Below are 14,385 nucleotides of genomic sequence, written 5' to 3' on the forward strand. Positions count from 1 at the left end.
ATTGGGCTCTGTGGATTTGAAATGGCTTACGATTAAGACTGTATTCCTTCTGGCCATTGCCTCAGACAGAAGGGTCTCTGAATTGGGGGCTCTTTCATGATGACTTCCATTTCTCATTTTTCATAGAAACAGGGCTGTGCTTCACACTCGCCCTGGTTTTCTCCTGAAGGTGGTATCTAATTTCCATATCAACGAGGAAATTATTGTGCCGGCCTTTAATTCACCGGACCTTTCGGTTGGTGAGGCCACCTTAGATGTGGTGCGGGCCTTAAAACTTTATGTTGACCGCACTGCTTCTTTTAGAAAGTCGGACTCTTTGTTTGTCCTTTATGGCTTTCGGAAGAAGGGCTGGCCTGCCACTAAGCAAATGTTGGCAGGATGGATTCGCCTGGCTATTTCTGAAGCTTATGTTCATGAAGTCCTTCCTGTTCCATCTTCTGTTAGGGCTCATTCCACTAGGTCTGTGGGTCCTTCGTGGGCAGCTCGACGTGGCGCCTCAGCAGTTCAGCTTTGCAAGGCAGCCACGTGGTCATCTGTCCATACTTTCGTACAGTATTATGCATTTTATACCTACACCTCTCAGGATGCTTCCTTTGGGCGGGGATTCTCCTTTCAGTACAGGAGCGTCCCCACCCTTAAAGGATACTACTTTGGGACATCCCCAAGGTATCCTGTGGATACCCTATGGACCCTACAGTAGAAAATAAGAGATATGGTAAGAACTTACCCATGTTATCTCTATTTCTATGAAGTCCATAGGGTTCCACAGGACTCCCACCCTGTTGCACCTGTGCTGCAAATGGGCTTTGTTATGGTCACCGGTTTTTCCGTCTCCTTCTGGTAAGAATGTGATTTCTTGTGTGTTCCAGACTTTCTTCTCTCTCTTTTCTCCTCCTATGGCTTGTAACATAACTGAGTGCCTGAGGCTCGTAGGCAGGGGGATAGGAGAGGGACCCCAGTGCATCCTGGGAGGATGAAAAACTTAACTCTGTGGTGCCCGATGCCTGATGTCATCACCTATACCCCAAGGTATCCTGTGGAACCCTATGGACTTCGTAGAAATAGAGATAACAAGGGTAAGTTCTTACTATATCTCTTATTATCGCTCTGTGTGTTATGGCATCCGGCTGTAATGTGACATATTGTTTTATATTGCTCTGTGTGTTATGGCATCCGGCTGTAATGTGACTTATATTGTGTTATATTGCTCTGTGTGTTATGGCATCCGCCTGTAATGTGACATATTGTGTTATATCGCTCTGTGTGTTATGGCATCTGGCTGTAATGTGATTTATATTGTGTTATATCGCTCTGTGTGTTATGGTATCCACCTGAAATGTGACTTATATTGTGTTATATCACTCTGCATGTCATGGCATCTGGCTGTAATGTTACTTATATTGTGTTATATCGCTCTGCATGTTATGGCATCCGCCTGTAATGTGACTTATATTGTGTTATATCGCTCTGTGTGTTATGGTATCCGGCTGTAATGTGACTTATATTGTGTTATATTGCTCTGCATGTTATGACATCTGGCTGTAATGTGACTTATATTGTGTTATATCACTCTGAGCGTTATGGCATCTGACTGTAATGTGAGTTATATTGTGTTATATTGCTCTGTGTGTTATGGCATCCGCCTGTAATGTGACTTATATTGTGTTATATCGCTCTGTGTGTTATGGCATCCGGCTGTAATGTGACTTATATTGTGTTATATCGCTCTGCGTGTTATGGCATCCAGCTGTAATGTGACTTATATTGTGTTATATTGCTCTGCATGTTATGGCATCCAGCTGTAATGTGACTTATGTTGTGTTATATCGCTCTGCGTGTTATGGCATCCGGCTGTAATGTGACTTATATTGTGTTATATCGCTCTGTGTGTTATGGCATCCAGCTGTAATGTGACTTATATTGTGTTATATTGCTCTGTGTGTTATGGCATCTGGCTGTAATGTGACTTATATTGTGTTATATCGCTCTGTGTGTTATGGCATCCGGCTGTAATGTGACTTATATTGTGTTATATCACTCTGTGTATTATGGCATCCGGCTATAATGTGACATATTGTGTTATATAGCTCTGTGTTATGGCATCCGGCTGTAATGTGACTTATATTGTGTTATATTGCTCTGCATGTTATGGCATCCGGCTGTACTGTGACTTATATTGTGTTATATTGCTCTGTGTGTTATGGCATCCGGCTGTAATGTGATTTATATTGTGTTATATCGCTCTGCGTGTTATGGCATCCAGCTGTAATGTGACTTATATTGTGTTATATCACTCTGCAGGTTATGGCATCCGGCTGTAATGTGACTTATATTGTGTTATATTGGATATGTTGGATGATGAGAAGCTTGTGCCCTGTGACCAGCCTTGTGCTTATCTTTTTCTGAAATGTTAATAAAATGCTGTTTACGTTAAAAAAGATCAGTATAAATATTGTTATTTAGTCTTATTTTTGTAAAAAACCATAAGACACTATATTTTATTAAACACATTTTATTCAGCAAATCAGTTATATAGAACAAACATAACTCAAAAATACATAATACACATATAAAACAATTTCAAATTTAAATCAAACCACAATATAGTGATACATTTTTAAGAAACATATATAAAAGTAAAACAACAATCTTGAAACAACGGTGTGGCAAGATGTCCGAAAAAGGAAGTTAAAGAAACTAGAGAAGAAGGGGAGAGAAAGTAAAATTAAAAAAAGGACAAAAGGAGAGAGAGAAAAAAGTAGACAGAGGGCGAGGGGATGGTCACTCTTCAGAAAACCCAAAAACAAAATAATAACAAAAATAAATTGTACTGAATGGAGAAGAAGCATGATGGGAGGTCAGCCAGGGGGACCATATTTTGTTAAAGGATTTCGAGGAGTGACTTATTATAGCAGTCATATATTCCACTTTATATACATACCAAATTTGTGTTAAGATTGCCTGCCAGGTCATGGCAGAGACAATGTGCCGCAGCAGTTTATTTTGATAACGGGAGAGGTTAGGGAGATTTAAGGGTAGGAGGAAGTATTTAGGGTCAGGAGGAATAGTACTCATACAGCAGGCCTGGCCAACCTGTGGCTCTCCAGCTGTTGTGAAACTACAAGTCCCAGCATACCATCCCACCGAACAGCTGGTAAAGCATGCTGGGACTTGTATTTTCACAACAGTTGGAGAGCCACAGGTTGGCCAGACCTGTCATATAGGTTAGAGAGATTGATAACCTCTTGCCATATACAGGCCAGTTTTGACAGGACCACTAAATATGCAAAAAGGTGCCCTTGTTCTAACAACCCCTCCAGCACCTTCAGGAAACATAGTTTTTAATTGAGATGGTATATAATACCACCGATATAGTAATTTATAAATATATTCCTTAACCTTGACACAGAACTAGATGCGGCATTGTCCCAGATTTCCATCCAATCTCCACTATCCATAGTATGTCCAAGATCTAAGTCTCATGCCAGTTCATGAGAGTCCCGGTTAGGGCCTTCTTCTTCATCTAATAAAGCATAAATAGTGGAGATTAGACCTCTGGTAGAGGAGCATTTCCAACAAATAGACTCAAAAGAGGTTAAAGGTTTGATCGTCAGAGTAAGATTCATTTTAGAATGAAAGTGCCTAATTTGCAGAAAGTGAAAGAAATCTTTGGAGTTCAGAAAATTTTGGGGGCATTACTGGGGAGGAGGCATTACTACTGGGGCCATTACTCAGGGGGGCATTACTACTGGGGGCATTAGTGGTGGGGGATGCATTACTATTGGGGGCATTACTTGGGGGGAGGCATTACTACTGGGGGCATTACTGGTGGGGGAGGCATTACTACAGGGGGCTTTACTGGAGGGGGAGGCATTACTACAGGGGGGCATTACTGGGGAGGGAGGAATTACTACAGAGGGCATTACTCGGGGGAGGCATTAATACAGGGGACATTACTGGGGGGGAGGCATTACTACTGGGGCTTTACTACTGGGGGCATTACTGGGGGGGCATTACTACTGGGGCATTACTGGGGGGCATTACTCAGAGGGGGGAGGCATTATTACTCAGAGGGGGAGACATTACTACTGGGGGCATTAATCAGGGGGCATTACTATTGGGGGCTCTACTAGAGAGGGAGCATTAGTATTGGGGGCACTAATAGAGGGGCATTTCTACAGAGGGCTCTACTACTGGGGGCAGGACTACTGGGGGCACAACTACAGGGGTATTATTACTGGGGGATTTATACAGGGGGCATTACTACTAGGGCATTACTATTGGGCACACGCAGGGGGCATTACTACTGGGGGCATTACTATTTGGGGCACAACTACAGGGGTATTACTACTGGGGGCATTTGTACAGAGGGCATTACTACAGGGGGTACTACTAATGGGAGTATTGCATATGGGCACTGCATAAGGGCACTACTACTGGGTGCACTGACTACTGGGGGCTCTACATAAGTTCCTCATTGCGCATACCCCCAGTTTGTCACATTTAATAGGGGCCCACACATGTTTGTTGCCCAGGGGCCCCCACAGACCTTAATCCGGCCCTGTGCATGGCAGCAGGGTTTCTAAAGTATGTGCTGAGAGTATTGCTGTATATCAGAAAGGAGTGATTTAAGAGCTTGGGCTGGTTCAGTGAGGGAAATTAAAACATCATCAGCATATAACACGATTTTATATTCTGAAGGGCCTGTACTTATACCACGATAGTCTTATCAGATCCTTGCCGCCAGAGGTTCCATAACAAGTGAGAGAGGACAACCCTGCTTGGTACCGCTAGCAATCCTAAAGTTAGAGGAGCTAACGTTATTAACAGAACCGCACCAATGTTGAGCGATAAAGCGACAGGACGCCATCCAAAATTTACCAGAGTATTCCATTGTATCAAGAACTGCATAAACAAAGGGTCAGGAAATGCGACTGAAGGCCTTCTCCACACCAAGCACTAAAATAAGAGAGGGACATTTCTGTTTATGAATAGAGTGAATCAAGTCAATAGTCCTTCTAGTGTTGTTCAATGCCTGGTACCCTGGTATAAACCTGACCTGATCAGGATATAGCAGGTATGAAAATAAAGGGGCCAAGCGATTGGCTAAGATTTTAGCATACATTTTCAGGTCAACATTCAACAACGAAATTGGCCTATAGTTAATACATTGTTTCGGATCTTTATCAGGCTTTGGGATCACAATACTGGCCCAGGTTGTTTTAAGAGCAGAGGAGGCGCACTCCATGATGTCATTAAATAAGGTGTAAGTAAGGTGTGGAGCAAGTTCTTTTGCAAATAATTACCCGTCAGGACCTGGGGTGACAGAGATTCGCATTGATTTTATAGCAACTATTGTCTCTTTATGTGAAATACGCTCATTGAGTATAGTCAGATGAGCGTCCGATAGGCTAGGTAGAGGGGTGGATGAAAGATATGAGGGACTTCCTCAGTCCCAACAGGAGGAGGAAAAGGAAGAATTTATTTATTACTGTGCAGTGTTATTGGCACAGTGTTGTTGGTGCAGCCTTATTGGCACAGTGTTATTGGCACAGTGTTGTTGGCACAGTGTTATTGGCAGACAATATTTGTATTTAAAGAGTGAAAAAAAAAGAATTTGTTTTTCTTTAACAAGAAATAAATCTGTAGTGTTTTTTTTCTTACCTTACAATACTGGTACTGCAGCACTTTAACGATAGCCTTGCAGGTCTCTGGGATGATGATTCCCAAGGACTGAGGGGAGATGAGGATCCCAAACTTCAGGTCTTCCAGTGAACTTCCTGTAGCCAGGTACCTCAGGGTAGCCACCAGCCTCTCTTTAGCAGGGATTGTCCTCTGCAGACTTGTGTCCTGCCTCTGGATGTGGGGGGTCACCATACTCAGCAACTCCTGGAAGGTGGCGTCATCCATGCGCAGGTAGTTGTGGTAGTCGCCGGGTTGTTCTCCTTGATCTCCATCAGCAGGGACATGTGAGAGCGAGTATCCCTTTGCAGCAGCCACTCCTTGGTCCAGCATGCTCTTCTCCTTCGCTGGGCCATCTCCTTCATCACCTTGTCCCCAGCATAGGCGACCAACACTCTATACCGATAGGGATCCATCAGCACAGAATTCAGGAACAGGATGGAATGCAGGTAGCACACACTTGCAGGTAGAACACACTTTGCAAAAGGCAAGCCAAATACAAAGCAGAGCACAGTAGTTATGTACAGGGTTCAGCAGGTATACACCTAGCCTCACTAGTACAGAGCAGAATGTGCACAGAGATAAAATGGCACCTGCTTTTTATACCCCCTAGCTAGCCCCATCCATTATTTAAATTTCCAACCAATCGTGAAGATCCTTGTGTTTTGTTTGGTAAGCTCACAATTTATCATGTACGATTTCACGATTTGGACATTGTACATGATGCGCGATCTTGTATCAAATTGGCGGCTTTTTACACCAAATCATGCCCACGACTGCCGGGGAGCTCCCGGGGAGAGTTCATGGGAAATTGTACACGATGTCAGATTGTGAGCACATCGTCAAGTGTGTAGGCACCTTAAGTGTGCCTGGAGGCCAGTGTCCATACCTACAGGAGGCAGTGAGGACTCAACGAAGCTGTTATATTTTCAGACTAACTGCCTGTATGTTAGGGGTCAAGCAGTGAGTAGTTCCCTGAATTATATATATATATATATATATATATATATATACTGTAAATATACACTGCTCAAAAAAATACAGGGAACACTTAAACAACACAATGTAACTCCAAGTCAATCACACTTCTGTGAAATCAAACTTTCCACTTAGGAAGCAACATTGATTGACAATCAATTTCACATGCTGTTGTGCAAATGGAATAGACAAGAGGTGGAAATTATAGGCAATTAGCAAGACACCCCCAATAAAGGAGTGGTTCTGCAGGTGGTGACCAGAGACCACTTCTCAGTTCCTATGCTATTTGGCTGATGTTTTGGTCACTTTTGAATGCTGGCGGTGCTTTCACTCTAGTGGTAGCATGAGACGGAGTCTACAACCCACACAAGTGGCTCAGGTAGTGCAACTCATCCAGGATGGCACATCAATGGGAGCTGTGGCAAGAAGGTTTGCTGTGTCTGTCAGCGTAGTGTCCAGAGCATGGAGGCACTACCAAGAGACAGGCCAGTACATCAGGAGACGTGGAGGAGGCTGTAGGAGGGCAACAACCCAGCAGCAGGACAGCTACCTCCGCCTTTGTGCAAGGAGGAACAGGAGAAGCACTGCCAGAGCCCTGCAAAATGACCTCCAGCAGGCCACAAATGTGCATGTGTCTGCTCGTACAGTCAGAAACAGACTCCATGAGGGTGGTATGAGGGCCCGACGTCCACAGGTGGGGGTTGTGCTTACAGCCCAACACCGTGCAGGACATTTGGCATTTGCCAGAGAACACCAAGATTGGCAAATTCGCCACTGGCGCCCTGTGCTCTTCACAGATGAAAGCAGGTTCACACTGAGCACATGTGACAGACGTGACAGAGTCTGGAGACGTCAAGGAGAACGTTCTGCTGCCTGCAACATCCTCCAGCATGACCGGTTTGGCAGTGGGTCAGTAATGGTGTGGGGTGGCATTTCTTTGGGGGGCCGCACAGCCCTCCATGTGCTTGCTAGAGGTAGCCTGACTGCCATTAGGTACCGAGATGAGATCCTCAGACCCCTTGTGAGACCATATGCTGGTGCAGTTGGCCCTGGGTTCCTCCTAATGCAAGACAATGCTAGACCTCATGTGGCTCGAGTGTGTGAGCAGTTCCTGCAAGACGAAGGCATTGATGCTATGGACTGGCCCGCCCGTTCCCCAGACCTGAATCCAATTGAGCACATCTGGGACGTCATGTCTCGCTCCATCCACCAACGCCACATTGCACCACAGACTGTCCAGGAGTTGGCAGATGCTTTAGTACAGGTCTGGGAGGAGATCCCTCAGGAGTCCATCCACCACCTCATCAGGAGCATGCCCAGGCGTTGTAGGGAGGTCATACAGGCGTGTGGAGGCCACACACACTACTGAGCCTCAGTTTGACTTGTTTTAAGGACATTACATCAAAGTTGGAGCAGCCTGTAGTGTGTTTTTCCACTTTAATTTTGAGTGTGGCTCCAAAACCAGACCTCCATTGGTTAATAAATTTGATTTCCAATGATAATTTTTGTGTGATTTTGTTGTCAGCACATTCAACTATGTAAAGAACAAAGTATTTAATAAGAATATTTCATTCATTCAGATCTAGGATGTGTTATTTTAGTCTTCCCTTTATTTTTTTGAGCAGTGTATATATATATATGAAGTGGAGGGATCATACGAATAGAATCACAAGATTGGAGTGTTTCTTCTGGTGGTGGTGGTGTTTTGGGAGTGAGAAGGAGGGTGTGATTGGGTATGGAGTGTAGTCTGGAGTAATGTTAAAATGGGAATAAGATAGGATCAAAAATGAGGCCAGCGAGACACAGTAGTTTGGGGTAAAATCTTTTATTGAGTAGTCACAATGCTGCTCTGTTGAGATCCCGGGGTGACCACCTCCCCACCCAGGGGTGGTCCTAGCACACCTGCTGCAACCCAGCCTCCAGCGGCTCACCCATCCACACCTCTGGCTTTGCACCACCAGCGGCACAACCAAGAGCCAACCTCAGCTGCACACTCCAGTCGCTGACCTCCACAGACCAATCAGAACAGCTGTGCACCTGCTGCTCTGTTGAGTTCCCGGGCAGGTGGGTGGGGTTCATTGATGAGTGGTGATGAGACTGGGGAGGGGGGTGGGGGGGGGTCACCCCGGGATCTCAACAGAGCAGCATTGTGACTACTCAATAAAAGATTTTGCCCCAAACTACTGTGTCTCGCTGGCCTCATTTTGATTCCCATTTTCACATTACTCCAAACTACACTCCATACCCAATCACACCCTCCTTCTCACTCCCAAAACACCACCACCACCAGAAGAAACATTCCAATTAACACCACTCACAAACACACACAGTACAATTTAAAGGTTAACATTCAAATAGTCCGCAGGGAATAAAATCATTGGGTACATGGGGCGTGGCTTGGCTTTGCATGGAGTGACAGCATTTTGCTGCAGTTCCCGTGATTTCTCTGGAATTTCTCCTGTTCCCCTGGTGGTCTAGGGCTGCAATCTTACCTGCTGGTGCGGGTATGTCTCCTGAGGTCTCCGGTGCCTTGCAGTGGCTGAATCTGCGACGGAGCATCCTGAGGACTGTAGCGGTGTCTGCTCTCCTGTCAGTGAGTGCCCCTGACTGCTGTGGGCTGCTGCCATGCGGCTGAACTTTGCCTCCTCCTGCTGCTGTAGAGGTCATTCTGTGGCGCTCCACTCTGCAATCGCCAGCATTGGGTGTCTGTTTCCTGCTACTACTCCTCCGCTGGGTCTCTGGTGTGGTGAGTCACCTTGCGGCTGCCATCTTAGATCCTAGAGCCTCCTGTGCTACACTCCTCCATTACACTTCTCCTGTTGCCTACATTATAGGAGTGTATCTGCATAACCTGTACTGCTCTCTGGATGAAACTGCTTGCCTGCAGTACTCCTTATTGTCGGTGACCTTTTGATTTATACAATAGTGCTCTGATTGGGTTCACCTGCTGGATCCTGTATAGTGGGACATATTGAATTCCTATTAGCTATGCAGCAGGCTGTTGGCACTAAGGCCCTCATTCAGAGGCGGTCGTAAGAAACGACCGCTCTCTCTGAATGAGGGCGGCTGCTTCTATTTTTTAGTGCGGCCTCCTTGTCGTTAGCTAAGCTGTGGGTTACCACCCACAGCTTAGCTAGCGACCAGGGTGATGGTCACGATGGTCAAGACCATCGCGACCATTGGGGCTTACGACGAGACCCTAAGGTTAGGTCTCAGCACTCATAAGCCCCAGGGAGCTTCCTGCTATGTTCGAGCAGGAAGCTCCCCACTGACATCACTGATGATGTCAGTGCGGCCGCCCACAAACGGCAAGCTTTCCTAAAGGAACGCCTCCGTTTGTTCAGCCACCCCCCCTGGCCCGCCTACCAAACGGGGCGAGCTGTTGGTCAACATCGACAGCCGCCCCTTTGGTAGCGAGCCCCGGAGCGAGAGTGTTTCTCTCTCGTTCCGGGGCTTGCGCACGTGCAGTGCAGCCACTGCACGTGCGCAGGGCCAAAACACCGAGTCAGTTGCGAGCGCTCCGTGCTTGTGACTGACTCTGAATGAGGTCCTAAGTGTTTATCTCTACAATTGCTGGCTCTCATAGTGCTTCTATTGCACTATATTACATCTGGAGTGTCCTCATATTATTTGTACCAACATGGGTAAAACTGGAAATGCCACTGGGGCTGCTGCCAGACTGGAGAAGTATGCAAGAACATCTCAGGTACCTCTATCATCTAATCAAGTTGCGGCTGCCCCCCCCCCATCTCCTCCGCCTCTTGAGGGTGATGCTGATCATAGTGGTGCGTCACATTCTACACAGCAAATTTTACAGGCTCTCTCTACCTCTGAGCAAAGAGTTACTGATAAAATTGGCCAGGTTCAAGTTGATGTGTCCTTGCTCCGCCAGGAATTACAAAAAATAAGGGAGAGAGTGGGTGAAGCCGAGCACCGCATTTCAGACTTGGAAGATGTCACCTCTCCTTTAAAGCATAAGGTTGAAGATTTGTCTTCTCAGGTGGCATCCAATCAAGCTAAACTGTCTGATGTTGAAGGTCGGCTTAGATGTAACAATATCCATCTTGTTGGGCTTCCTGAGCGGTCGGAAGACTCTACCCCTGAGAAATTTCTTGAGGACTGGCTAATTCATCTATTTACTCGGGAAGTCTTTAGCCCCCAATTTGCTGTGGAGCATGCCCATAGGCTCCCCTCTAGACCTCCTCCACCTGGAGCTCCTGCTATTTACTGCAAGATTGCGAGTGGTGCATAATAATACTGCACATTTTTTTGCTACCCCCCCATAATGCGGAAGTTTGGTTGGAAAGGTAGCCCCGTGCTACTAGTTGAAATTTTTCTGCCTCAAATTATTTGAATCCTTCAATTTAGGCATTTTCCCTTTACGCTGATACAGGTCTCTGTAGTAATTTTTGCAAGTTCTTATGTTTTTACCATTTGCTATTTTATTGGGTATATTTTGTGTTTGATCACTATGGTATGCTGGTCTATATAGTACTGTATTGCATATAATGTATAGTACCTTAAATCAGTTTACATACTGATGTAAGATTTATAAATGATTGTTCCACCAGGGGACCGGTTCTAATTATTTTTGAGGGAGTTTCCTGCTGGATATAGTTATAGGAATTTCTTTTCTATACCCTCACTACTCTGTGCTCTACGCATATTTTAGATTGGACTATTAGTTTGTTTAGTTAGTCTATTAGGGGTTGGGATAGGGCATGGGGAATAAGTATACCTCAGGTTTTGTAGGTTATACAGGGTGGGTTAGGGAAGGGCCAATTTGTTTGTTCTGTTTTTTTTTTCTTTTTATGTCATCAGTGTATATGTTTTTATTTCTATTGCTTTCTGTGGTGCAATATGCTATCTGTTTGATGTGTTTACCTGGGTCCACGTTGAGCCATCTCACTGTCTCCCCCCCTTTTTTTTTTATATTTATGATATTTTTATTATTATTTTATCCTGTTCTTGATGCCATTCCTGAGTTCCAGTGATTGCTGATGGTGGTGCATCCGTCTCCTTGGTTGGAACGTTTGGAGTCTAAATGATAGAATTAAACGTCCACTAGTTATGTCCCAGGTTAAGAAGTATCATACTGAAATTATATGTTTGTCGGAAACCCACTTATATGGCAGTAAAGTTTTGGCACTTCTAAAACCCTGGATAGGGCATATGTATCATTCCACATTCTCGCATAATGCAAGGGGGATCTCGGTTTTAATTAAAAAATCTTTGCAATTCCACTTGGAATCTAGTCTAGTTGATGCCCATGGCAGGTTTGTATTTCCCCGGGCCACTATTAATCATGTGCTCTTTCATATACTAGCTGTATACATTCCTCCTCTGTACAATAATGAGGTTCTCTGACAGGCTGCTCTATTTATTGCCCAATCCCCTGATACCCCTGTGATATGTATGGGTGACTTTAATAATGTCATGGATTGTCATTTGGACTGGTGGAGGGAGAATATTGACTCTGTTGTGTCTTCTTCTTCTCCCACTGGTTGTTCTGCAGAAAAACCACAGAGCTCACAGGCACCTTAATCCTCCAACATGAGAGATTGCCCCTAATGGCAGAGACAATCCGCACAGCAGCCCAAGCCTCCCATTCACCCGCTCCACTCTGTGACTACACCAGGGATGATACAGGTATTTACCCCAGGTAACTATCCCCCCACCTGGATGTGAGACATCAACTACCTGCATATCAGAGGGCTGGCACAGGGGCAACTCACGGTGACTCCATATATCCCATTTGGCTCTTACACATTGGGTCATTTTTCCTGAGCCCACTTCATTCAAACTCACCAGTACACTTTGTTACCAACAGGAATTGCTACTATTGCTTTTGGACATAAACTTGTTATATAAGATATTTTATCTGAACATATGTAAGTTTCTTTACCCTTTCTAAACAGCATTCACCCTTCAGTGCTACCACTACATGTATCAGCTGTGACTTTTTTATAGTTTTATATATGTGGGGATTTTTTCCTCTTTTTATATGTGTTCTATAACTGTACACGTTTTTTTATATTACAATATTTCATCAATGTATGAATAAATAACCTTCTCTATTGATTGCATGCTTCAAGCGTTGCTTATTTTCTTGCATATTTCTCTACTTCACCAGGACACTACCTGGTATTTGTTTTGCAGCAGCTGAAGCATCCATAGATAGAGATATCTCAGAATACCCATATAGCATTACCTTTTCATCTCTTTTTATTCTCTTGGTTTGTTTATAGTTTGTGTAGCTGCAATATGAGTTCATTCTCTTGTGTTATGGATAGAAACAGTCGGAGACAAGTTTATAAATCATTACTTGATTACTGAGTACAACCAGGACATGGGTTCTTATCAGGATTTTTTCAATTTGGAAGATCTCCTAAAGGCAGAAATGCACCACTGGCTGGATAGCGTTAACCTCCAAAAATATGTGGATAATAAAATGATTCCCATGGGTTTGAGAAACAATAAAAATTCAATATTTGAAGAGGAATTTTAAAAGATTCAGTGGCCGACACCCCAATTTAGATCCATTTCCTTCGGGAGAACAACAGAGCAAAAGACATATATTAGATCTACCAACCAGGAAAAAAGGGTAAAATAGACGTACACCCCATCTGATACATAGAGGGATGCAGTTATAAAAAAAAAAAAACAAACATTAATGACACTCCCAGATATGATAAACAAAGAGATATGGGAGCGAGACCAAAGGATAATCATTTAAGTAAGGAACCCCCCCCAAACATAATAGACCTATTGAGGCTCATTTTTTATCCAGGAGGCGGGATCTAGATTGGAGAGAACAACCACAAAGGAGAGCACAGCAATACACAAGTCCCTACAAAGGAATAAGGGTAGGAAACCCAGAGGGGGGAGAGGAGGAAGACACATTCAACAGAAGAGAAAAAACAAACACTACTGGAAAAAAGAAAAACAGGGATCTTTAACTTATCGAGTAAACTACTTAGCCCTGATGAGGTCTCAGTGTTAACTAAAGGACTAAAATTCTCCCATACAGCTGAGCCAAACCTGTTTGATCTCTTTGTGGAGCTCAACAGGTTTACAAGAACTCTGTGTCGCAAAAAATATTTTTGCAATAAAAGTATTGAAAAGAATAGAGAGGAAGCTTTTCCCATTGTTCTAGACTCTCATGATATTCCAGCACTTAATATATTAACAGAATTACTAGGAGAATCTGGTATACAAAATGAAGTGGGCATTAGTCCACCCCCACATAATTTGCCAATATCTTTATTTTCCATCAACAATAGAGATAAGTTTACTACTAGATCAGAATTTTACCCCATGTCCTATAAAACCAAATATATAGATCAGTTTTATAACACCACATTGGAGGGTTTTAAGAAAATATGCAATAGGAAGGATAATAAGACTGGATCTAATCTCAACAAAAAGGAAAAAATTGCACTTAAAAACCTGACTAAAGACACTACAATAATTATTAAGGAGGCCGATAAAGTGGGGGGGTCTTGTTATACTAAACAAAACAGACTATATACAGGAATCGCTTAGGCAGCTAGGAGATGAAAACTTCTATCAGGTTCTTCCCTCGAACCCTACATCCCGCTTTCAGGAGGAACTATTGATAATATTGGATAAAGCATATAAGGGTATCATAAATAAAAAAGAAAAAAAACTTTTTGTTTATTCCATTCCCGGTAACACCAACCTTTTATTATTTACCCAAATTAC

Source organism: Taudactylus pleione, unplaced genomic scaffold (assembly GCF_031769625.1).
Source record: "Taudactylus pleione unplaced genomic scaffold, aTauple2 ptg001336l, whole genome shotgun sequence".
Taxonomy (NCBI): domain Eukaryota; kingdom Metazoa; phylum Chordata; class Amphibia; order Anura; family Myobatrachidae; genus Taudactylus; species Taudactylus pleione.